The sequence below is a fragment of the Pteropus vampyrus genome, unplaced genomic scaffold (assembly GCF_000151845.1).
Source record: "Pteropus vampyrus isolate Shadow unplaced genomic scaffold, Pvam_2.0 Scaffold351, whole genome shotgun sequence".
NCBI classification, from domain to species: domain Eukaryota; kingdom Metazoa; phylum Chordata; class Mammalia; order Chiroptera; family Pteropodidae; genus Pteropus; species Pteropus vampyrus.
The window spans coordinates 829,426-855,727 of NW_011889132.1; the positions used below are offsets into that span (position 1 = coordinate 829,426).

The following is a 26,302-nucleotide window of genomic DNA, read 5'->3' on the forward strand; positions in this document are numbered from 1 at the left end:
GATTGGAATCAGGGCACGTAGATTTAGGAGGAACTTAATTTCTAAAAAGAAGTAACTTTGGCTTTGTTATACTAGGTTGCTTAAGTCAAATAAAGCTTGCAGTGATGCCAGATTTGTAAAAATCAATTATCAGGGGGCCAAGTGGAACCTAGCCTATATGAGTTAGGTGAACAATGTTGTGTAAACTGAGTTAAAATTTCAAAAATATAATGGGATTTAAAACTAAAGCACCACACGGAGGAACATGAAAGTAATTAGATCTTTATTCTTAGGGTAAAGTTTTAACCTTCATTTCTTTTTGAACTGAAAATGAATTCAATCTGTCTTTCTTAACCTAACAGCATTCATTGTTATTCACTAATTTTTAAAAACAAAAACATAGCGCAAAAAAAATTCCTCTTAAGGTATTACATGCAGGTTTTCTGTCACTTGCCGTAAGTACTTAATATTACTAAAGGAGAATTGTTTCCCCTATATTTGTTCTTCTGGGTAAAGTGCAATCATTGAAAAGTGACACAGAACACAAGAACCATTCCAAAATTGACCCTTAAATGATCTGGGAAAACCCCGGTTCAAGGGCTGAATTTAAATGCTGAGTATAATAAAGGCTTTCACAAGTGCTGTCAAAGGAATTTCTGTTCTATTAAAACAACTGAAGGATACATTGCTCTCTGGAAATATTTCTGTCCTTCTCCGTAACCATTAAGCATGCTGCTCTCAAAATAAATTCCCCTGGGACTAATTTTCCTTATAAAAATTACAGCCAGAGAAGTAATAACAACATGTTATCATAAAATAAACCATGAAGCTCTCTGCAAAGGAATAGTAAGTCAGAACCATGGCAGTGAAAACTTGGCAGCAAAAACATATCCCCTGAGGAATTGTGAGAAATTTTGATGGGATTAAAACATGCTGCATGACATATGGTATATATTTTTAACACATATAATAGGAGAAATAAATTGGAAGAAGCATCTAAGCATTAATCCCCTAACTCCCACATCTCATCCCATCGTTTGGGATTTATCTCTTTCAGTTTGTCATGGTAATGTAAGCATGAAAGGATCTTTCCACCTTCTGGAATTCAACTTTAGAAAGGGAGATGAAATGTCACTATTATTTATCTGCATCGTTTAAAATGCTGTTTTTGTGTAGAACAGAGAGATGTAAATAGATAACCGCAGCAACCTCAACATACAGACTGTCGAAGTGAAATCAATTTTACTAATATTTCTTATCGGGGCTAATATCTTTCCATGAACTCAAATGATGTAGTGCATTGGCACAGAATTTGCCAAAAAACATTTACTTCCAAATACATTGGTGCTAACAATATAACTAGATAAATTGCAAAAACTTTCAGAAACATGCTATACTTGCTCTTCTAAAAGGAGAGAAAATAAAAAGCAAATAAATGTGTTTTGCTCTCTGTATTTTCAAAGTATTTCTGTAACTGTCCAGATTTTACTTTATATGTTGCAAAAATGTAACTCTCTGCCTCTTCTGAATTTATTATCCTCATGTTTCATTCAATTAATAACTTATACTAGTGAGAAAAGGTAAGGAAACAGGGCAATTCTCCCATATTTATCATTATGGGGCCAACATACACCAAAGATAAACATACAGCAGATTCATATTACATGTATGGACATGAACTCACTCAACCTCTCTAAGGTCTCCTCAGTGTCAAAAGGGAACTTAAAATGTACCAATCTCACAGGGTTGTTTTGGGGATTAAATGAGATAAGCCAGGCAAATGCTTAGCATATCAAGCATATTATAAGTTGCCAATAAATGTTAACTATCATCACCATCATCACATCACCATCACTGCCACCACAATCATCATCATCACCATCACCACCATCAGCAACAGCAACAGCAGCAGCATCAAATCATGATCACCATCATCATCTATACAAACAAGGCCTTGTGGAACTAAGCTTGATGCAAGCGAGGTTACTCCTGGATAAATGGCCCAGTGTTCAGCATGCTGAAGTATTTGTGACCAAGCTATCAGACTGTTTATCATAGTGCTACAAGGTTGGCATTATCTTCATTGAACAGATGGAAAAACTAAGACTTTATAATAAAAGGATTAGGTGGAATTTAGTGAAATCTGCAAGTGATGTACTTTCCTCTCCGATGCTGAGTCCTACATGAGAGGCTATGTCTTGCTTTTTATATCCACTATTAGGAAGTTAAGAATAATAATATTTAGAAAAGCAATCACAACAAAACTGCTGCCCCTTTTAGTTGATTTATTTCCATCATTTTTTCCTTGATTCTATTGCTGTTTACTATTTAATCATATACAATTTTAATGTAAGCAACTAGATATAATTTGTGAAAACAAAAAATTAATTCACGAGTTAATTGAACAATATATATTTTAAATGAAGATTATGTTGACCTATAAAGTAAAATGCAGGAAGCTTTCAGAGAAGAGATTAGAACATAATTAAAAGATTAGTTGAGAATTTTATTGGGTTGATGTGAGAGTAGATAGACTGGGAGTCATGTGACTCCTCAATGACGATGAATCAGTTTTTGGAACATTGTAGGAGCTTAATAAAAATTTGGTAATGAAAGGAGGAGAAGGAGGGATGATTCAGTTAGGTGATTAAATGGGTCAGGAAGAAAAGGGAGAAGAAAATATTCAAAAAATTTTATTTCCCCTCCTAAGTAACAAGGGGAATATAGAATTCTGCTCTAACTAGGAAAACTACAACTAAATAGTTTTAGAAAAGCCAATATAAGTGTTCTTTAACACACACGCACACACATGCACACACACACAAACACATCGGTATCTTAATTTTTGAAAACTCAAAAGGTTAACTTCATTTCTTAAGAAAAGCGGTGTTCTAACAATAAAAACATTTCCAATATATTTTTTAATCTAATGACAATCTCAGAGGGCATTAGGTTCTTGTCTGTAAAAAATTGAGATTCATTTTCAGAAATTAAAGATAAGATGAACTGGGAAATTCTACTTTTATTATTCTCCATATGAGGATTAAAAAAATGAAAGCAGTCAAGTCAGACATATATCAACAGATACACTTTTATTTTTAAGAATAATTCCTATTTTCAGGCTTTTCCCTCAGACTTGATATTTTAGATTAAAATATCAATTGCATCTTTTATGGTTTCACAGCAGCATAATATCTTGACTCTTGTCACTGTTGAGCTGCCAACATCAATTTTATATTTATTTCAAGGTGACTTTGGAATACTTCATCTGTCTTATATATGATTATTCTGCTTCCATTCAAGTGTTTTGACTTGTTCCCCAATCTCATCACACTACTAGTCCACTGTATAAATGCATACGCCTTGAACTGGAACATTTCTTTTTTCACAAATATAACCTTATGATCCTAGATTTCTCTCTCTCTCTCTTTCTGTCTCTCTCCACACACACACACGCACACACACACACACACACATACATACACACACAAACACACACATGCTCAGAAACATGCGTACATATAGATTCCACTTTACTTCTATATAATTGTTTCATAAAAGATATTTATTAATAGACTATCATATCCATAAATATAAATCAGAAACATAAATTGTAGCTTAAAAATTTTAAATTTTTAAAAATGGTGGCATTTGTTTTAGTTATTCTTTGCTTACTAAGAGAGGACCCTGTATCTTTTCCCGGGAAATATATCCAATATTAGAAGCTATTCTTTGTTGAGATTCATTTATATTTGTGGTTCTTTAGTTGAATTTCTTTTCCTATAGTGTCTCTGTGCTCATGTTAAACTTTAAATAAATACACATGGATCTATCTCTTCACTTCTGCCCTTTCATATCCAGCCTAAGCTCAATTATATTTTTCCTTTGTAGATGAGATTTTTTATCAACCTACCTTCTGAATCACCCACTAAAACAAGCTCAATTGCTTTATATAAAACAATTCCAAATATGATTTTCACTGATAGCATACATTCAATAAGTTCTTCGTAACCATTTACTTTTCACCTAATTGCTTGCCATTTTTCATGTCTTCTAAAGCACTCACCTCCCCTCCCCACAAATCCTTAATTTCATTTTTAGTCTCTGATAAAGATCCTGGTTGCTCTCATCTGGATTTTCTAATCACCCTTTCCTGGTCCCCTGACTGCATCTACCTAATATAAATGATATGAAATGTTGTACCTTAAATCTCCAATTTTATCAACCATTTTAATCATTAACACCTTAAATTCAAATGTCTTTGAGTATTAGAATCCAGTTAATCATCTGAGTGCTCTTTGTTTCCTCATGTGTAAAATGGAAATAATAATGATACCTGGTATAAGAAAACAAGTTGTGTATACAGCCTTTAAGACATGCAATGTGTCAGAGCAAGGGAAGAACATTTAGCATCTGAGAAAAGAAAACCTCTTCAATAAATGGTGCTGGGAAAATTGGAAAGCCACATGCAAAAGAAATTAGACTGCTATTTGTCACCATACACCAAAATTAACTCAAAATAAATCAAAGACCTAAATCTAAGACCTGAAACAACAAAATATATAGAAGAAAACATAGGTACTAAATGTATGGACCTTGGTCTTATCGAGGATTTCATGAATTTGACCTCAAAAGCAAGATGAGTAAAAGCAAAAATAAATGAATGGGACTATATCAAACTAAAAAGCTTCTGCACAGCAATGAAAATCATCAACAAAATAAAGAGGCAAACAACTGAATGGGAGAAGATATTTGCAAACAATGCCTCCGAAAAGGGTCTAACATCCAAAATATATAAAGAACTCATAAAACTCAACGACAACAACAAAAAAACCCCCAAACAATTCAATTAAAAAATAAATAGAGGACCTAACAGGCACTTCTCCCTAGAAGGCATACAAATGGTCAACAGACATATGAAAAGATGCTCAGCTTCACTAGTTATTAGGGAAATGCAAATCAAAACCACAACGAAGTCTACAGCCATGCCACCCTGAACGAGCCCGATCCCATCTGATCTTGGAAGCTAAGTAGGGTCAGGCCTGGTTAGTACTTGGATGGGAGACCACCTAGGAAGACCAGATGCTGTAGGCATTAAAAAAAAAAAAAAGGATTGTAAACTGACAAGGTCCTTGCAATCTGTGACGTCGACCAAGGGTTGCCTTGCCAAAACACACACACACACACACACAATGAGATACCACTTCATACCTGTTAGAATGGCTATCATTAACAGAACAAGTAATAACAAATGTTGGAGAGGATGTGGAGAAAAAGGAACCCTCATACACTGCTGTTGGGACTGTATATTGGTACAGCCACTATGGAAAACAGTATGCAGGGTCCTCAAAAAATTAAGAATAGAATTACCACATGTCCCAGCAATCCCTCTTCTGGGTATCTACCCCCAAAATTTTGAAAACATTTATTCATAAAGATATATGTACTACTTTGTTCATTGCAGCATTATTTATGGTGGCCGAGACAAAGAAACAACTGAAATGTCTTTTGATAGACGACTGGATAAAGAAGATGTGGTACATACACGTGATGGAATATTACTCATTCATAAGAAAAGGTGAAATATTGCCATTTGCGACAACATGGATGAATCTTGAGATTATCATGCTAAGTGAAATAAATCAGACAGAAAAAGTCGAGAACCATTAGATTTACTCACATGTGGGATATTAAACTGAAAGCAGCAAATGAACAAGACAAAGAAAAACTCATAGACACAGACAACAGTTTAGTTTTCACCAGAGATAAAAGGGGGATGGAACAAGGTAGAAAAGGGTAAAGGGGTTTGAATATATGGTGACAGAAGGAGACTCGACTTTGGGTGGTGAACACACCGTGCAATATACATATGATGTATTACAAAACTGTACACTTGAAACCTATATAATTTTATTAACCAATGCCACTTGAACACATTTAATGACACTTTAAAAAGTATATTTAGCATCTGGAGGAAACCTCATTATATTTATCTGAAGTGTCTTGAGCTCAATAGGTCCTCTCAAAATTGTTTATTACACCTATTTTTGGTGTTTGAAGCAAGTATGATATTTATCATCGTAACATCTTTAAAAATTCAAACTTTACAAATTCAAATAACATGATAAATATTCAACTCTATCAAAACACATCGCATTCTATACCGTTAGACCAATAGTTTTTCAACCCTTGGAACAGAAAAAAAGATACACACACACACACACACACACACACACACATACTTTAATTACTTTAGGCTTCCTAACAAGTTTCCATAGACTGCATATCTTCCATTAACATGTTTTTACATTCTTTGGCTTTATCTTCTGATTTTTGTTATCCAAATCTTAACCTTCTACTTAGTATGTTTCTCTCACTATTGCATACTTTAGACTATTTTCAATTTACTTGCTTAAATCACCATCCATTTTAGAATATAATACCTTGAAAGTTTTGAAATCTTACTACTTCATTATCGAACAGGAATGGTTTATTTCATAAGGGCAATATCTTCCTCTTATATGTCTTTTCATACCATTCACACTTTTCTATATTTCTAACTGGCTTTAGCAACTTTTATAAACATTAGGTAATGACTACCTTAGTCATGTTCACTTTTTTGTAGTTTCCCAGAAAGGCAAATTCTCTCGGACGATGGTCTTTTTTTAGTTACTCAAATTATTATTTTAAATGAGAGAATGGCTTATTTCTGGTTACACAGTGTTTTTAACTTGAAATGTTACAGTACCTAATAAAATATTTACCAGATCAATAAGAAATTGCATTAATCTCAATGTAAGAGTTTGAAATTTAAAAGAGGCAGTCAATATAAAGAGAAAATCAATTTGTTAACTGAAGTGAGTTTCCTCTTGGTACATGAAGAATTTAATATGTGCTTTCTACTTAAAATAAAGACTGAATTTGTCCACTTGAATCATGGGATTGACATAAATATATATCCATCTATACAAGGCAAGTCATGAAAATTTCAGGATGTTAGCAGATACTTTAAAAATGACATTAGATTTTATAACCTACAGGCTTGTTTAAAATTAGATGGAATTACAGTATCTCATATATGAAAATTTATTCAATAATAACTGAAGAATCAAAACAATAAAAAATCAAGAATAAAAAGGCATGTTTGGCAGACAAAGTAGACAAGCAAGAGCAATACTTTATAATATTGTTTTGATTTTCATAAATAATTGGTATGCTTGATTGTTTATTTATTTATTCAACCAGACCTATGAAATTTTCATTTCCTTTTATGCCCTGGTTACTAGGAAACTCAGAGAAAAATCTGGGTCTCAACTATAGAAATCATATTAGTGTTCTTGTGCGCTATTTTTGCTTCTATATTTTCTTCATGGCCCCGATTTTCTATTTTAACCACCATATTCTATACATGTGGTTCAAAAGAATCTATTCCCAAATCATTCCATAGTCACCAAAGACCTAGCAGACCTGTTCCACTCCCACCCTGTCTCTCTCATCTCATCTCATATCATTTCCCCCCAACCAATGTCACTCTTCGTTGTTCCTTAAACACGAAACATGCTTCAGCTTAGGCCTTTGCATTTGCTGTGCCCTGCCAGCAAGACTCTTTTCTCCATAGCTACTGACTTGTCCCTTCACTTCCTTTCAATTTTCTCAAAAGTCAACTTATCAGAGAGTTTATCTTTGACATCTTTTAATAGAACATATAATCTATGTCTTGTAGATAGATATGGATACAGATAAGTTATATATAAGATAACATATCTGCCCCATATCCATATAGACACCGTATTCTTCTCTTCTATACATTTTTTTCCATATAATTATCACTATCGAAACTACAAGTTCTATTAGAGTTAGAATTTTCTTTTGTTTGTCGGTTTCTTCGCTCTACTCTATTACAGTGCCTCGAACACAGAAGACATTCAATATTTGTTGAATTTAAAAATAACTAAATGGATAAATAAACGATACAGAATGTGGAAACATGAATTATACACATTGATTTATTATTATAGAATAAAACAATGTAATTTCAAAAACAGCAAATGCTCCAGCGCTTTGTCTTTCAAGATAAAATTATCATCCTAGTTGCAAAACAGAGGTTATAAAATTCAATTTAATTTTGTCTCCTTGCTTCTTCAGCTTAATTTAAATTCCTCCCCAATTTTACTTTCTTGAACTTTGAATCATTCCAGAAAAGAAATGATCCAAAATAATTTGTTTCCTGGTTTAGAATGAGCTTAGTTAGAAAAAAATATTGCATTTCTCACAAGTAATATGGATCAAAGTGGCTCAAACCAAGCCAAATGTCAGGTAAAACAAAGAGATTCTCATTAAAAGGCTTGTTTTGTCTGATGGGGGATTTTGGAGTCCTGAGATTCTGTAATAACATTATCTGTTATAGGAGATTAGGGAAACGAGAGCCAATTAAACCGCTGGACAATAGCCGAGGTACCATTGCCTACACAAACATGAGTTTACTTGAAAGTATCAAAGAAAGCCCCTGGCCTTTTCTAAACACTTTTCTTTTTCCTTGTGAGAAGCTTATTTGTAATGGTACATTCAAGGGAAACGAGTCTTAATATTTTAGATATCATGCAGCAAACTAAATGAGAGGACGATACCTCTTCTGAAGTGAAGTGAACTGAAGTGAAGATGAAATGCCTCGTGTTATTTGAGGAGAAATTATTCTATACTTAAAGTTCTAAATGCTAAAAGGGAATGAGAAATCTTAAAACCATAGGATTTTCAGCTGACCCTCTGAAATTTTATATATAAGCCATGGTTTAATGGTTTAATGGTTTCTTCGTTTTTCCAATGGGTGAGCGCATATTAATGCTCACCATAGTCTCATACAAGCTCATTAACTTTGGTGTCACCAGGACAGTCATCAAATATCGAAATAAAAGACATCCAAATATGGAATGAAGAAGGCAAACTGTCGCTTTTTGCAGATGACATGATTCTTTATACAGAAAATCCTACAGACTCCACTAAAAAGTTATTAGAAACAATAAACAAAATGTTGTTAATTATTTAGCAAAATTATTGTTGTTGTTTCTATTTCTTAATTGTGGTTTTCTTCGTTATCCTCTTGAGGACTTCTTTTTCCTTAAGTGGCATGGTGAAATCAAGTGGCTAGTGTGGTAACGAAATAAAGTCCAATGAAAAAGAAAAATGTGATTTTCTCATTAATAAGTTAGAGGTTGAGTACATTGAGCAGAAAATTGAATCAAAGTTCTTACGTACAACTAGAGGATACACACCTAAGTTATATCACTTGTGTGTGATTTTGTAAATTATTGTATGAAAATAATCACCTTAACACCACAAGTAAAGAAATGCCATATATAATGATGTATAAAATTTCCTTTATATTTTATACTACTGATTAAAAAAAAACATTAGATATAAATTGGGTAATATATGGCAATTCTTTTATCTTTATTTTCTATGCCTCTTCTTTATTTCACTGTTTTGGCATTTGATACGTTAAGTTATAAATACTTTTCAAAACTATCCCTCAGTATTAATGACAATTAGGCCATTAGTGCCTTCTAATTATAACTAAAATATTCTCATATTCATATAAGATTTTGACTTGTTCTCCAATCTTTTCATACTCTGAAACTCAATTTTCACTGTTGTAATCTATAATTGCTATAAGATACAGATATTATGATATGCATTGTTCTGAATATAAAATGTGAGTTTGTTTCATATACTACTTAATAATTGGAAAATGGTTAAATAACTAAGATTCTGATGTAAAAAAAATCAAAGGGTAACAGAATGCTGTCATTGTTAATGGGATGTAAACGAAATGCTTTAATGGATTATTGCACTTCTGGGTCACAGCATCGTCTCCATAATTATTTAAGAATATTAATAAGGCAAAAAAATTTCAAATTATCTCAGTTTGGTGTCAAAATGTCTGTGGCATTTTTCTTCTGTTTCATGTTCACTACTGTTTCATGTTCACTACTATCAGAATCCTAATAAAGCGAAAGTAATTATAGCTAAATGCACACTTTTATTTCCAGAAACAATATAGCCTTAGAATCCATAATTTCCTCTAATATCTTTAGTTTTAAATTATTTTTTTTTGTGAGTAGGCTATACAATAAGATGTAAAATGTAAAAAGTGTGAAAGTGTCTAACTTGAAAAGTGTCTTCTCACTCCAATCTCACCAGCCCACCAGTGCCCCTAGAGGCAACCTCCTTAACCAATTTCAAGCATGAACAGGCTAGAGGTATTTTAAGATCATCCAAGTGTGTATGTGTGTGTATGTCTTTGTGTGTGTTTGCATGAGAATATTCTTTCTTCCAAGCAGTAGCATACTATATCTACTTTTTGCACCCTATAGTTCTTCCATTTAACAATATATTTTCAAGATCTGTCCATACTAGTACATATAGAATTGTCTCTTCATCATAGCTGAATGGCGTCCATTGTGTATATAAACTATAATTTTCTCAACCATCTTCTATTTTTGCATATTTAAGTAATTGCCAATCATATGCAATTCAAAAAACAATAAATGTACACACACACGATGTATAACATGGATGACCGTATTTGAAAGATAAATTTGAGAATTGCTGAGTCAAAAAGCATGTGCCATTTTGGTCTTGACAGATAATGCTAAATTATTCTGCACATAGGCTCTATCAATTAAACTATCAGCAATGTATAAACACCTTATTTTCTACATACTTGCCATGTTTTAATGTTGTTAAATTGATGGGTAAAATTTTTGTTTGTTTAATTATGAGGGAAGTTGAATATTTTTCAAAGCCTACTGACTTTCCTATGAACTATTTTTTCATCTAATATGACCATTTTTGTATTGATTTATTGGTCTTTTCATTTTGATTTGTATATTGTCTGTGATAAAAGTTGCATTAAATTTTCTATCTGTTTGTTTGTCTTTTTCTTTTGTTAATTTATAGAAAATCTGAAGCATCCAGAACTATGTCTGTCACCTCTTCAGACACAATCCTTGTTATTCTACCTCTCCACAAAGTTATCTATGACATAAAACCACTTTGCCCAAGTTAGAAAGTGTCAAGAACCGTAACTGCTAACTGCTAACTGTTCAAAACACCACCATACAACACACATGGCCTTATATGTCCTGTTTTTTAATCTCTTCATGTCATTACTGCTACCAAACAATTTTCATTTCCATAATGTCTAAATTAGACCCCAAATAGGACATTCTAAGTCACACTTCTTTATAATACAAAAAAAAAACATTTATGTTTTCCCAAATTTTCTTTCTTTCACCACAATTAACCCTGTTTTGTATTTCTCTTAGTTATTGTTAAGAGAAATATTAGAATTTCGTACTGTAGTGTTCTTAATGTCCTTGTGGCATGTCCCTGGGGCCAGGTGAGTGCAGTATCATTTTTGTAATAGTCTTTGAAATAATGGAACCCTACTGATTTTTTTTTTTTTTTTTGCTTTTCGCCGTCTAACTAATCATATTGAAATAAGTAAATTAATAAATATACCTTTTTTTTTTTTTAAGGAACCAGATGTCTTCTGTTCTTAATTTTTATTAAATCTATTGGGGTAACACTGGTTAATAAAACTATATAGACTTCAAGTGTACAATTCAATAAGATGTCATATCTATATTGCATTATGTGTTCACCACCCAACGTCAAATCTCCTTCTGTCACCATTTTTTTGACCCTCTTTTCCCTTCTCTACCTTCCTCCTCCCCACTTCCCTTTGGTAACCACTAAACTGTTGTTCATGTCCATGAGTCTCTGTTTGTTTGTCATGTTTGTTTGTTGCTTTCAGTTTTATATCCCACATATAAGTGAAATTGTATGGTTCTCGACTTTTTCTGTCTGACTTATTTCACTTATATAAACCCTTTTCCCCAATACCTAATACATTTTTGGTATAAAATTTAGATGAATTTAAATTAGCCATACATAATTTTTACAAAATTATATGTTATAGCAGGGGTCCCCAAACCCTCTCTGGGCCACGGACAGTCCTGCAGCCTGTTAGAAACTGGGGACGCACAGCAGGAGGTTAGTGACAGGGGAGCAAGCAAGGCTTCATATGCATTTGCAGCTGCTCCCCAGCGCTAGCATCACTGCCTCAGCTCCACCTCAGATCATCAGGCAATAGATTCTCATAGAAGCCTTGGTCCTGGTGCCAAAAAGGTTGGGGGGCCACTGTGTTATAGTAAATAACTAGGCATAGGTGAAAAACTTGCAAAGCTAATTTGTGTTCATGTAAAACAGCATATATGAACCCAAATGAAATATGATTGTATCATCGGTTGATTTGCTCTTGCTCATTTGATTAAAAAAAAAATTATTTTCACATCTTTGAAATAGAAGTTCATTTCTGTGTTTTACATTATGTTGAAAATAAACAGCTTGTCAAATTAATTTAACATATGCCTACTACTGAGCAAGATAATACATGTACATGTACACACATATGCATACACACTACTCTCTTCCCTGTGTGAGGCCAAACTTTCAGATCTCTCTAACTTTAAGAATAGCTGTAGACTTCAAAAACAATTGTGGTTAGAAAAGGAGGGGCTGCAAACCTTTCCTCCTTATGCAGAATGAATTCTCCCCTGTAGATCCAAGCAATAAACCAACAACATAGAAGGAAGAAGCATAAAAATGGTACCCACCATGCTGTGATTATTTGATTTCCCACTTGAAAGGAAGTGTATTCTCTGATGGGTTGGTAATCTATACTTAAACCAGATTTTTACAGAAAATTTGGAATAGCAACAGGAGGCAGAAGAAAGAGAGAAAAAAAAAAGAAAAACTGGGGGAAGAAAAAACAATTCCATGGCAATCATTCAAAGCTGCCACACATATTGTTATCAGAATCTGCTCGTCAGCTGCCCAGGCAGCATGGTGGTGATGAGAGGTAGGTCAACTATCAGAGGTAGGGTGAGAAAACAGTCACCTGTACCTCATCATTGTGGTACCTGGAGGCATAAGACATTTATACTGTATATGGGAATAGAATTTGGGTGTTGCTAAGTGTGGGTGCTGATGACAGACCTAATTAACCACATTTGGCTCAGCTGTCCTTGAGGCATTGATTGCTAAAAGCGAACTGCACAAGGTCACTTTCCTAAAAGAGGGAAGAGATGTTAACAATTCTGATTCTATGCTTTTACCTACACTGAAGCACCAGGAGATCACAATAACTAACATGCAAAAATATTTTGAAGAATCACCAAGAGAGAAAAGTAAGTTTATATTTGAGATATTCTATATATTAAGACGTGAAGTATATCCCTGAAGAATTCTATAGGAGCTAAAATGTATATGAAGGTGTTCTTGTTATAGTATCTGAGGACTGCCAAGTTTGATTCATCTGTTAAAGGTGGAAAGTGCAGTGGTTAGAGACCTTGATAATTGGAATACTCAAGAAACTCATTCACCATGGAGTCTGGACAGTGAAATTTTATTGCTTGCATTATATGTAGTGAATGGAAATACATCTTCCTCAATATGGGAAATATGAATGCAATGGCATCCAAAATATAAAAATAATCATTTAAGTTTTGCAAATGTTTATTTGCTGACTGCTAAAGCTTGACTTCTGAAATTTTATGCCAGTTTTGATTTAGGGATGAAAGACAAGAAGCTTAACTTTTAAAGGCATAAAATATAATCTTTAAATCATTTCTGAGGTGAGCTGAATGTTCTAGATAGAGTAATTCTCCGTTCAAATGTTATTAACATCTAAAGAAAGTCTTTTCAATGAATTTAAGAAAGCCAAGACCCAATGTCTTTTCTTTTTCTAAATAATTAAACTTGGTTCAGGTGCTTTGAGACTCAAGGTTTTGAGGATCTAAAAGGGTCTCTATAAAATTGCTTTCTAATTGATTTTGCTTTCCTTGTCAAAGTTTCACCAGACATATCCCTGAGATGTAATATTTCAGTGCTAAGTCTTGCATTGGTTTCTATGGCAGCCGATTGCAAAATTTTAATGCAGCTATCAGCTTTCTATCCCAGTGTTGACTGCAAGCATCAGTGTTAAGGAGACTCTATCTGTCTTGACAAGTCTCCATCTTGAATATAATACATATACAGTTACACCCCCAAGCTGCAAGTTCCCATAATACCAGAAACAAATAGATAACAGGGATACACATAGAATTATACAACGTTGATGTGCCTGTTTGAGAAAGAGAGAGGAGAGAAGCGAACAGCCTTTCACAGTTCAAGATGCTCTAAAAGGTAGAGAAGCAATCCTTCCCTTTCCAAGAGTATCACTCATTAGGTATAAAAAGCTGAAACCACCCATTATTTGGTGAAAGGAGAGAGACTCAGTCCAGTTCCTAAATGGGTGACTGAATCAAAGGAGGCTCCAGGTCTTAGGGGGAGTAGATCTTCAGGGAAATAAGAGAAATGATGTTGGAATAATGGGAAATAAAGTAGAAGAGCTGCAGGAAAGGAAAGAACGTAATCATTACTTTTTAAGTTAAAATCATATATTTAGAAAGTTAGTGGCATATCTCTATTTCCATCCATTCCATCACTCACACTCCTGAAATACTTTGCAAAACTGTGATCTTAAACTTAATTAGTGGGCAGAGCCCGAATAGAAAGGCTGGAGGTTAACTCTAGGATTTCTCCTCACTATCATGTGTGGGGAGATGATTAAAACCCCCAGGAACCTATAAAATCTGGGCAAAGAGAGGCCACAAAGGATTCTGGCTGAGCATTCAGATGTAACGTTCATACGCATGTGTGAGAGAGAGAGCGCTGCATGCTCTTTCCTTAGGATTGGGTTATTAAATTACAAGGAGAGTAGTAGAAATAAAATGAGATTTTTCACTCACACAGATCTAGATTTGAATGCCAACTCTGCCAAGTCTTTTGTGATCACAGATAAGTTGCCTACTTATTCAAGCCTCAGTTTCACCATCAGTAAAACTGAGAAATATGACTTGCCTTAAGGGGCTGTGAAAATTACATGAGATGATATATGCATGGTATCTAGCACAAAGCCTGACGCATATTAAATATGGATATGTAATATCTAGGGACTGATGTAATTAATGCTATTTATTATACTTTGAATTATACTATTTTATCATTCATTCTATCATTTTGAATTATATTATCCTTTGTAGCCCTTAGAATACTTGGTAACTTCCTGTACATATGATAAGTGCTAAATCACTACATGTGAATGAATGAGCCTCAGTTACAGAGGAAAGTCATAGACATAATTTAAAGAGCCATGTAATAAAGTGGTTCACCTCATATGATTGTGATCATGAAAGAATCCAGGTCCAATATGGTAGTTTAATTTTTCTTACAGCATTCAAGTTCAGAGCCATTATAGCATAATTGAGAACACAGGGTTTGGAGCAAAACTGTCTGTGTTCAAATCCCATCTTTGCCATTTATTAAAAGTATGAACTGGGATATAGTTGTTCCTTCTGTAATATAGGAGTAGCAACATAATGATCTTATAGGATTGTTGGGATGATTAAGTAAAGTAATAAAAATATAGGAGTAAAGCACCTAGAATAGTGTGTGGCACTTATGAGGCACCATTGAAATATCAACTCTTACTACAATTAGTGACTAATGTCAAATACTATCAATATTTAACCAAAGATTCCCTCTTTGATAGTATACGTAATCATTTGCAATTCAAGTATCAAAGAGTGAACATAGCTGAATGTGTGAAAGACCAGATCTAGTCTCCATCTTGGATCTGTAATTAACTGGCTTCATCTCCCTGAGTGAATTATGAAGCCTCTTGCATGTTCTCATCAGTTAAATATGGGTATGGGTTAGATTTTGTTGGTGCTCCATCTTATCTCTACTATGATAACATTCTCTGAATTTTACTGCATAAGACCATTTATCTTCCACCTTGGAGTGCAGCTTCAGTTCTATAAAAAAGTCAGCTGAAAAAAGATCTTATACAGAGAAATTCACTTTGCTATCAACTTTCTAGTATCAAGTCTATTCCATACACAATAAGGCAGAACTACAGTAAAACATCCTGATGCTAGTTCTTTTTAAGACCCCTTCACATTTACCATTGCCATTGGAATTGAACTCAGAAAACTGTAAAGTAGCAAGGAGATGTATGAAAGAGCCCTTTTTAGATCTCAGCATATCAGTGAGCTGTCTCCAACACTTATAGTTGCAAGACCTTTGTCATATCACATCTACCTGCTGTATTTCCTTTTCTGAGCCCAATCCCCTTTCTTCCACAAGCCACCACAAATGATGTGAAGTATGTGATGTGAAATTGCCATTTAAAACTAGAATTATATAACACAACATCACAGAAGCTTTAATTCCACCTCAACTTATTTTTAAACTGAAGGAAATGAGGCAAAAAGATGTCCTTTAACTTGTTCAAAAAGATGCAGATAATTACGCATAGGGCCAGGACCAGAAACTAAGCCTCTTGAATCTTAATGTACCATTTTAAACATTGTATCATGATGCCTTCGTGTAAAGAACTGCTTAGTTCAGCCCCAAAGGGAGTTCTCTAAATCAATTTCTTACCTCATTTGATGTCATTACACAATATGTTTGCCTTCAAAATATGTCCCTGTATCTTATGACTAGTAGTTCCTATTTCCATAGGAATCATCCAAATTATCTCAACACCTAACCCCCAAATGCAAAATATTTCTACACTGCAACTGTTTATAAAGTGTCATGGATACTCAGTCTATGTAACAATGCCAGATAAGTTCTGAATGAGTGATCAAGAGCTTGCTCCTAATCCCTCAATGTAAAAATTAGAATTGGCCTGAAAAATGGTACTGCTTGACAGAAAAAAATAATAATAAATGTTTTCGTTTCTGGAACATAGTATCACAAAAACATTATGTTGTTATTGGCTCATAACCAATGATTAGTGGTTCATAGAAAAAAGTTTGGAAATGTTAGCAATTTTCTAACTTCAGTCTTAGAATCTGCAATATTCTGGAATTTGCTTGATGCATTAGTGTCACAGAGCATTACTTTCTGTTGAGAAAAATTCCATTATCTTGTACTTAAATTCCATAAGTCATATATGTATTTATTGTTATAAACAATTGCTAGTCCTTGAATTGATTCAAAGTACACAGTGTATCATTGGGTTAATTTCCTTTCATTCTACAGGTAAAAATCTAGTGCCAAAGTAGAAAAACAGAAAAATATTTAATCGATTCTACTGATGTTTGTTTTCATGGGCAGACTTTGATAATTTATGTATATTTACATACCTATATACCACTATGTGATAGACAAAATAATACCACACCCCTCAAATGGCCCACATCCTAATCCCCAGAACTTGTAAATATGTTAGGTTACATGGCAATGGTGAATTAAGGTTGTAGGTGAAAGTAATGTTGCTAATTGGATGACCTTAAAATAGGAAGATTACATGGATTATCCAGGTGGGTCCAGTGTAATCATAAGGGGCCCTTAAAAGTAAAAGAGGTAGGCAAGAGAATAGTCAGAGAAGGATATGCCTACTGCAGAATGGTCAGAAAGATTAAACATTGTCTTGTTTGAAGATCATGAATGAGGAGCATAAGCCATGTAAAGTGAGAAGCCTCTAAGAAGTTAAAAAAGACAAGGAAATGTATTCTTCCTTAGAGCCTCCAGAGAAAAATGCAGTCCTACCAACACCTGATCAGTAAGAACTGTGTCAGATTTCTAACCCTGGAAGTGTAAGATAATAAAATTGTGTTGTTTTAAGCCGATAAGTTATTTTTTTAATTAAATTTATTGGGGTGACATTGGTTAATAAAATTATATAGGTTTCAAATGTACAAATCAACAATATGTCATATGCATATTGCATTGCATGTTCACCACCCAAAGTCAAATCTCCTTCTGTCACCATATATTTAATTCCCTTTCTCCTTATCATTAAGCCACTAAGTTTTTGATAATTTGTTTCAGCGGCAAAAACAAAACAAAACAAAACAAAAACCTAAGACACATTACACATTTTTTAAAAATTACCATTGAAAATTGGAAATTTAATATGACATTCAAGGTCTTTGAGTAAAAAATTGATTATATTTTTTAAAGTACTATAATTTAGTTATAACAATTTTCTATTGTATAAGTAATCAGGACTAATGACAAAGAAAAAATAACTATTCTACCTTCTGCAACGGAGATTAGACTATACAAGATAAATTCTAAATAGATCACTATGAATAAGACTACACAATTTTAACATAGAGCATGAAGAAAAATGTTTTGTTATCAATAATTCCATTTTCCCTAAAGTAAAGGACACAAATAGTATATAACTTTTTCGAAATCGTGATCTTTTTGAATGAAAACTTTGTAAAATATAAAAGAGTATAAAAAAGATAGTTTAAATTCAGATTTCTTAAACCCCTTTTTAAATCTTAATTTGCAGTACTAATTCAGTAGATATAAGAGGTCAATGATAAGAAAAAGAAAGGATTATGCATTCTTCTTCTTTTGAAAATGAAGTTCTAGGCCATGTCCTAATAAGATTCTACTACTGAAGAGAGCCATATCTGCCTCTGACTTCACTGACAATTTGTTCTCCAGACTACATATGTCCACATTCATCCTCTATAGCTGACGCCAAACCTGCCAACATCTGTAGTCTATTGATTACTACAGGTGACTGTAAGTTCATGATGAACAATTGTGAGTCATTGAAGATACCAATAAAATGATGTTTCTACCCTCCCAAACCCAATGGATGACGAAACTGGGTCTTAGTGATTATTAATGGCTAGAAATAAATCGAGACAAGTTAGCAGCAAAGAAACCATATGAGAGGCTGTTGTCATGTAGAACAAGAGGGTGACTCCCAGATTCACATGTGATTAATAGTAAAGCAGGGATGGGCTCAAGAAATGGCATATAGAAAGAAATTACACGGTTGTGAATTTGAAGGAAAGCAAGGACAAACAATGACAAAAATGTGTCCATATGACTCTAAGTAATGGGCCTATGGAGCCCCAATGACAAATATCAATAGGTGGTGAGGAGGAACAAATAGAAACTGAAGAATAGCACTAAAGATGTTGAAAACACTGTATTATCTAAAACTGTCAACCAAAATCATCCGTTTTCATTTATTGAACGCCTGCTGCATGGTATAAAAATGCCAAGTGATATTTAGATAGCCAGATAATCTACATTCTCCCACATATGAGGAAACATTTAGGCCATTTATACACTCTGTAATCATCATTCAGTTTGAGAATAACAGAAGCAGGTGTGTAGGTCTTTCTGTAATACTCATGAGCAATAGGGATCTACTGTACTGAGAAAACACAGCTTGCTGCCAAATCTGGTGCACTGTGCTTTCACACTCTTTTCCATTCTCAACAATAAGGAAGACTCCACATTATAGCTATTGAGTTCATTCAGCTGTTCTCATATCATTTCCTTCACAGTCTCCCTGTAAATTTCTATTGTGCCAACACGCAGAGAATTGATTACATTCTTTTTCAGTCTGTCTTTGAAACTTGCAATCAAATTATCCTATGCAATTAAAAATGCATGAATATATTCCTCTTTAGTAATACCTCTCTACACACCCCTCTCATCTCTACACTCTGGTCATCTGCCCCAACCCTCTCAGAGTTTCTCTACTGCTGGTTTAGAGTATAATCCACTTTATGTGTATACTTTATTGAAGCAGCATCACGCATTGCCAGTCTAACACATTTGTTTCACAATAGCTAATAACCACAAATCATGAAATCAAAGCTGATGTTAGTAAAGACACGTGATTATGCAAAGTAGTAATACTAGAGGCCTTTAGTATGCAAACACTAAGGGCCTTGAATAAGTACCTATCACTGCTTCCAGGAGTTCTATGTTAAAAATATTTGCAACTCAAACTCACATAATAAACATTACTAAAATTACTTGCCAATTTGTATTTTTGAGAGTGTGCCCTGTGCAAGACACAGAGTGAGGCATGCTGTTTGATAACTGCACACAAACCGGGGTCCCACTTTGACATATTAAAGTATACTCTGCTCAAGGCGTCGGACATTTCATAGCTAAAAACACTTACTAGGATTGCTGCTGTTTAACGATTGGGTGTTGTATCTAATTAATGCTCTTTCCCCATGAGTAGAGCCTAGGGTGTCAATAAACCTAACTTAAGTACAGGAGGAGTAAGTATTTTTTTCTGCAAGACTGACAGGACTCTATCTGGTAGGGCTACTGGTGGTTTATTAAATAAGCAGCAATTCTAAATTAGGTTATGTTGGTTTTGACAGTTTCTGCAAACTGACATTTCCATTTGCTCAGTTTCTTGGAACAACCCATCACGCAGATATATTACTTGTTGAAACCTCATAAAAACTCTGTTTTTCTCTGGGCTGTGAGCATGAATTTCTAATGAACTTGGCTCTAGGTGAAAGGCAAGTTCTCGCCCATTACTGCAAGGGATGGCTTTATTTTACTGAATGCCAATTTAACAATATTAATGAATTACAGACGTCCTTATTTCTAATGTTGGATATATAAGGTATTGCAGTTGTGACCCTGAAATAGAAGGAAAAAATTAATGAATGGAAGAATAAACACTCTAAGAGAGTTTGATATTGGCTGCTTACTCCTACAGTGTATCTTTTTGGTGCAAGTCAGTGATGGCGAACACAAAATACAGCCATTCTAAGCTAATCAGACTAGAGCTCAATCATCTTGGTTAAGATCTCACAAAATGGTCAATCCCCCGCAATCCAACATACAGTGTGACTTTGGTATTATTTATCATATCTGCTCAATAAAGTCATAGAAAAGTTATTTACTTTCAAGTTTGAAAACTGAAGTAGCATTTAAATATCCTGAAAGACAGACTACATCCACAAATATAGTTTTATTTCAGTCAACCTTCCAATTATATTTTCATGATAACATGTGTGCGTATCTCCATACAGAAGCATGTTTATTAGAAAAATAGCTACCCAAAGAGTTGGAAACTTAGGAAGTCCTCAGTCAACTGTTTTTGCTACAGAATGGGAGACAAATAATCTGACCGATATTTCCATTCATGTGTCTGGTTGTTTGGTACTTCTTAAACACATCAATAGAACACAGCGGTCTTGCTGCTCAACATTATGTTCAACGAGGAATCAGGGATGATTCGCCAATTGACTTTCAAATAGAATCTGGTGGAAACGTGGCTGGCTAAAGCATAAATTCATCCATCCATACCTCCAGGAGGGAAAGAGTACCAGTTTCAATATCAACATCAGTTCATTAAATCATAGGCTGCCTAGCACACATGCTTCTTTATGCTACAACATTCAGGATATTTTAACTAAATAAGTGATGTAAGAATCACTACATTTGCCTTTTTATGAATTGCATCTATGATCTATTCAATGGCAAGAAATGGGACTCATTTGACAGGATTTCATAAGTTGCTTTCTTATCAGTTTTCCTATATCAGTTTTTCTGACATTATTTGTTCATTCTCATCACTGAAATACACATACACTAATAAAAATGGCACTTGAATAGTGTTTGCTTTATATGTGACAACCTTGGAAATTATCTATATATTTACTTGTACTCTTTTTTTCCAAGAATGAATTTAAGGGTAACTTAACTAAGTATAGCAGGAAAACATAAATTGGAAATGGGTAAGGGGAAAAAAAAAGAAATTCAAGGATACAGATAAAGAGAAAGTTTGCAACTACAGCAAATATAGATTTTTTTTTTCAGTTAGCAGCTAATTGAAAGATGAAAGCCTGGTCAGATAAACATAACAACAACACATTGATTATTCAAGAACAACACAACTATTTCTAATAAGATGAGAAAAAGTTTTCTGTGGATATTCAGAATGTTAGGAAAAACATCCATCATATAAACCTTACAGTGAATGACCTCACTGACCAATTTTTAGCTGTTGTTCAATGTGACTGATTTGTGGAGGGATAGAGTCAAGGTAAATTTTCAAGCTCTATGTCACAATTGGCCCCATTCCACAGGTAGCCAAATTAGGCTGTGAAGAAACAAGGTCAAGGCTATATGATCAAGGTTATATAGCCAATTCAGAGCCTGAAACTGACCCATCATGCATGCATTTTACTCTACATCATGCTGCAGATGCAGGAATCACAGGGGTACCCGCTTCAGATAGCTAGAGGACAGGAGGAAAATATGGATAGTAGAAGGCCTCAAATTTTATAACCAGATTCAACATTTATTGATCTACTGCATAGGCCAGGCACTGTAAAAATATTAAATTCACTGTCTTATTTAATCTTCAAAACTGTCTGAAGAGGTAATAATTATTATTTATCATCTTTTATGAATGAGAAAACGAAGCTTTAGTGAGGTAATGCAACTTCCAAGAGGTAGAGCTGGAATTTGAACCCAAGTTCTTTAGCTGTGGAATCCATATTACTTAAGCACTTTATTATACAGCATTCTTAAATCAGAAGGATGTCTCTGTACGTAATGTGAGACCAGCAAAGGTTTTAGTGTGTGTAAAGGTGAGTAGATGATATTCACTCATTCAGTCCCTTAGTCAATATCTATAACTCACATACAATAGGCTAGCATTCTTCTAAGATAAAGTATTCTTCTAAGATACATACAATATGCTATTCTTCTAAATGTACAGCTTTGAAGAAGACAAATCCACTATCTCCGTTTTTAAGGAAGATGACTCAGGCTGCAGTATGTAGGATTTCATGGAAATGGATGAGGTAAGAGAGTTCAGTTTGAAGGTTATTGCACTGATCCAAAACAAAAGATAATGAGGACTTGTATCTATTGCTGCAATTTATTATCTGTGGGTCAGGAGTCCAGGTATGGTTCAACTGGGCCCCCTGCTCTGGGTCTTACAAGGCCACATCAAGGCGTTGGCTGGGCTACATTCTTTAATGGAGCGTGGGTGGTCTTCTAAGCTCACGTGGTTGTTGGCAGCACTCACTTCCTCTGATTGCACGTCTCTGTTCTCTTGCTGGCTATCAACCAGAGAGCACTCTAAGCTCCTAGAGGCCACTTGAAGCTCCTGGTTGCCACATGGCCCTCTCACAGGCCCTCTCAGAGCATGGATGCTGACTCCATCAAGGAGTACTTGGTTTCCAGCAGAAGAATCTCTCTCCTTTCCCGAGGAAAGGTCCAGTCCCTATTTTAGGGTGATCTCCTGATTAAGTCAGATTCACCCGGGAAATTCTCCATTTTGAGTAGTTCGGGATTAACTGGCTTGGGATCTTAGCTATATATGCAAAATCTTTTTCACTTTTGCCCATATGATGCAACTGAGTCAGAGGAGTGGCATAATATTCACAGTGTCTCCCACACTCAAAGGGAGGGGAGTATACAGACGTGTATACCAGGAGGGCAGAAAACTTGGGGGTCCTCTTAGAGACTACCTGCCTTTCATAGGATCTGATCTCATGAGCCCCATTGTGCAGAGTATCCCAAATGAGTGATGCCAGAAGATTTTAGAGGTAGAACAGGGAAAAGGGGGGAGGAGTATTAGAAAGAAGGAAGATTAAAGAGGACTAGAATCTTTTCTTCTTCTGAGGACTGTAAAAACCTTTCATTGAAATACAGAATTAAAATAGCAGAAGTGCAAAGATAACTAAGTTGATGTGGGGTGTGTTGAGGTGGAAGAATATGAGGAAGTGATGTCCAGCAGGTATTTGGAAGCTTAGATCCTGGAGGGGAGAGGGCAAAGAAGTAGCACTCAGGGAGAAAACCTAGAAGTCATCTACAAGTGGATGAGATCCTGGGAGTATGACTACAAGTGAATAAGAAATGACCTAGCAAAAGAACTTGATACAATATAAGCTGTGATCAGTTTCAATTTAATTAAAAATGTTAAACTTTTAAAATGCTTCTCATTAAAATATACTTAAATTAAAATGTGGGCTTGGAATAATAAATGTCTTGGACATCTTGCTCTCCTATAAACTTGTTTTTCTCTCTGTGTATAAAAGATAAACACTGTCACTCAAATGTCTAACTTGTCTTTAGTGCATTATAAAAGTAACATGTGCAAAATCGGGAGAATGTTTATTTGAGTGATGAATATCCCATGGCTATAAGTGATTTAGTAAGTAGCATAATGTATATTTTGGAGAGTGCCCTAATCAGCCTAATGCATTTGTTACAAATTTAAAAACTTCAGAATACAGAAAAATGGTGAAGTCTCAGACTGTGAGTCTGTCACACACGGTCTGCATTCTCTATCTAACTGCATACACTATTTTTAAGTCCTAAAATCCCTCCCACATTTGAATCCAAGGAACGTTTAGTAGAAATTTTAAAAATATGTTTTAGTTACTTGCATATTTTTATGTTCTTACAAATAGAATGTATTTTCTTTCATGGAAAAATCATGTCTTATTAATTTCTGTATTCATGTTTCATAAAAGAATTAGAACTACATAAACTATAGACTTATTTATAAAATGAGAAATTATTTTCTGAAACAAAAAGCAAAAACAAAATTTAAAAGTCCATTATAATTTTATATATATTTAACATAAATATAAAATCAAATTTATAAACATGCATATTTAATGTTTAAGTTTATACTTAATTGGATATATATTTAAATCTATATGCTGATTAAACCCATAAAGCTAAGACCTTAGGACAAGATGCAACAGGTCTATATACTTATCCACTAGATGGCTCCCTTACAATTCTAACTCGTAATCTTGTGGTTCTAAGGAAAACTCAAAATTCACTCAAAATATATTATGCCCAATCTTAACATTTGCTTCTAATGCCATCCGTAGCAGCACCATTGAACCGAAGAGAGAAAACTCAAACCATCTTACGGTAAACCAGAAGAGACATGTTTTGTACGTCTTTATTACTTAGTAAAGAGTTAGAAAATGACAACAGGGCACAGGACAGTATTACTAAACATGAGCTCAGTAGATCCAAATGGGGGAGAGAGTCAGGTGTTTACTAAAAATGTGGAGTTTGCGTGTCTGTGTCATCTCTACTGGATCAGAATCACCTGGAGTGAGGGAGAAACATTACTCTGCATTGTTAATAACTTTATGCACAAAGTTCAAGAATGACAGTGTAAAAAATATACTTTATGAGACACATTCGGTTTTGACTGTTCCTGTACAGACTGCATGTGCTGATTTAATATACTTATCTAATTCAATTAATACAGTTAACTCCAAAGATAGAAGAAACGACAACCCAAAGATTTGCTAAGGGGTTCGAATCATACAATCTTGAAGGTATAGAGGACTTTAGAAATCACCGAATCTGTTGGTTCTTAACCGTGGCTGCATATTAGAAAAACCTGGAGAGCTTTTAAAATCTGCCAATACCCCGGTATCCTCTCTAGAGAGTCCTTTTTTTAATTAGTCTGGGATGAGGACAGGTTATTGGTATATTTCAAAAAAGCTTCCCCAGTGATTTTAATGTGCAACCAGGGTTGAGATCCACCGATTCAGAAAAAGCTCCTCATTTTACATATAAAGAACTGTGGTCACAAATTAGTTCAGCATCTTGCCATAAAATATGCAAGTTGTTGGCAAAGTTAGGAGTAGAATCTAGGTCCTCTGACTTGCAGGCCATTCCTCTTCATACGATTCCTATTTATTCAGAAATGGGTAAAATCTTCTGTGTCCCCTAAAAGGTGCTACGAAGTATGATAATATCACTTCCAGAAAGAAAATGAATTCAGTGTGTTGAGGTGGAAGAATATGAGGAAGTGATGTCCGGCAGGTATTTGGAAGCTTAGATCCTGGAGGGGAGAGGGCAAAGAAGTAGCACTCAGGGAGAAAACCTAGAAGTCATCTACAAGTGGATGAGATCCTGGGAGTATGACTACAAGTGAATAAGAAATGACCTAGCAAAAGAACTTGATACAATATAAGCTGTGATCAGTTTCAATTTAATTAAAAATGTTAAACTTTTAAAATGCTTCTCATTAAAATATACTTAAATTAAAATGTGGGCTTGGAATAATAAATGTCTTGGACATCTTGCTCTCCTATAAACTTGTTTTTCTCTCTGTGTATAAAAGATAAACACTGTCACTCAAATGTCTAACTTGTCTTTAGTGCATTATAAAAGTAACATGTGCAAAATCGGGAGAATGTTTATTTGAGTGATGAATATCCCATGGCTATAAGTGATTTAGTAAGTAGCATAATGTATATTTTGGAGAGTGCCCTAATCAGCCTAATGCATTTGTTACAAATTTAAAAACTTCAGAATACAGAAAAATGGTGAAGTCTCAGACTGTGAGTCTGTCACACACGGTCTGCATTCTCTATCTAACTGCATACACTATTTTTAAGTCCTAAAATCCCTCCCACATTTG

General features: G+C 34.4%; 1 protein-coding gene and 1 pseudogene across 1 annotated transcript in view; one reads left to right on the forward strand and one right to left on the reverse strand.

Annotated features, from left to right (window-relative positions):
- IL1RAPL1 (interleukin 1 receptor accessory protein like 1) overlaps positions 1 to 26,302 on the reverse strand; it is a 1,273,836-nt gene that overhangs the window by 650,138 nt on the left and 597,396 nt on the right. The gene's annotated exons all lie outside the window — the stretch shown is intronic.
- LOC111731150 lies at positions 4,955 to 5,073 on the forward strand (annotated as a pseudogene).